The sequence below is a fragment of the Hippocampus comes genome, unplaced genomic scaffold (genome assembly GCF_001891065.2).
Source record: "Hippocampus comes isolate QL1 unplaced genomic scaffold, H_comes_QL1_v1.1 scaffold74, whole genome shotgun sequence".
Taxonomy (NCBI): Eukaryota; Metazoa; Chordata; class Actinopteri; order Syngnathiformes; family Syngnathidae; genus Hippocampus; species Hippocampus comes.
The window spans coordinates 830100-831196 of NW_017804812.1; the positions used below are offsets into that span (position 1 = coordinate 830100).

The following is a 1097-nucleotide window of genomic DNA, read 5'->3' on the forward strand; positions in this document are numbered from 1 at the left end:
ACCAGAGGGTGCTCAGGGCCCCGATAGACGTTGTGAAGCCGAGTCGTCCCTCCTCAACGTTTGGACCTGTTGCTTGTCGGCAGGCCCTCAGGAAACGTGGCGTCACGAGCCACCTGCTGTGTCACACACACGCAGACTGGTGACTGAAGCTCCACCCAAAAAGCACTGCATATTTTGTGAAGCACACTCACCTGCTTTTTCTTTGACTCTGCATGCAGTGCAGCTTCCAGTGACCCTCCACCTGCTGGGCAAAGAGACAAATGCGACAAGCTTGCAGAAGGTCCTCATTGCTGCCTCCATTTGCAACGTTGCCGTTGAAAGGTACGAAATAAGAGTGAGGGGTCTCTCGTTTGTGGTGTTGGCAGGTTTGACCACCTTGGATGAGTCACTGGACCAGTAACAGCTTGAGCAACTGTCGCAGCAAAAGGTTCCAGTCTCCAGTTAATCAACACTCGGGAAGCAAGTTGAAAAATGAGGAGCAGAGTACAACGGAACTGCGTTTCTGGTTTGTAATTGGTGTCTACCGACCTGTGCTTTGTCTTTCAGATGGAGCTGTTGGAGTGCGATGAGGTGAAATGTGACTCTGAGCCACCTGCTGGTACGAAGTCTTATTTCAGTAAGCCGAATTTCGTTTTTCAGAGTTGAAGGAAGGTGGTTCTTGGTCCTCTGTGCCACAAGAGGGAGTAACCTGCTCACCGCCAGAGTCGACCTCCAAGCACAGACCTGCAGCCAACACTTTTTGCTCTTCTTCCTGTGATTCGCAAGGTGCTGAAGTCAAATTTTGGGCCAGCCTGAAAAGTAGTAGACATTTACACTCGTTCAATGCCCCATCATGACTACTTTTTTTTGACCCCCCTTTCCTTTCTCTTGGCAGCAGTAAACATGATCGGCTTCCTGCTCTCCAAAGACCCAACACTGACTCTCTTGAGTAAGTTTCATGCCTAACACATCTTTGTCTGCACAAGAAATTGACTTGCACGTAACTCACGGATGTCTTTCCTCTCAGGTCAACACACCTGTCCCACGTTCTTCAGAGCCGCCCAGCAACAAGCAGACTGCCATCCAACTTGCAACTTTTTCCTCTGCTTTGTGATTGT

At 49.8% G+C, this 1097-nt stretch overlaps 2 long non-coding RNA genes across 4 annotated transcripts in view; one reads left to right on the top strand and one right to left on the bottom strand.

Annotated features, from left to right (window-relative positions):
* Positions 1–13: 13 nt before the first annotated feature.
* Positions 14–1097, bottom strand: part of LOC109513250 (uncharacterized) — an 8551-nt gene continuing 7467 nt past the window's right edge. Inside the window, exons 1-3 of one of the 2 annotated variants that reach the window (XR_002167695.1) lie at positions 989–1017; positions 192–791; positions 14–113 (exon numbers count right to left, since the gene is read on the bottom strand). This is a non-coding gene — a long non-coding RNA (uncharacterized LOC109513250). Of the gene's footprint in view, positions 114–191; positions 792–988; positions 1018–1097 lie in introns of those variants that run through there. The other variant, XR_002167696.1, reaches the window with a different exon arrangement.
* On the top strand, positions 154–624 carry LOC109513258 (uncharacterized). Of its 2 annotated transcripts, none has more exons than XR_002167698.1 (3): positions 154–280; positions 366–427; positions 547–624. It is a non-coding gene; the product is annotated as an uncharacterized LOC109513258 (long non-coding RNA). The 2 variants fall into 2 exon arrangements; XR_002167697.1 differs by having other exon boundaries at positions 366–463; positions 547–609.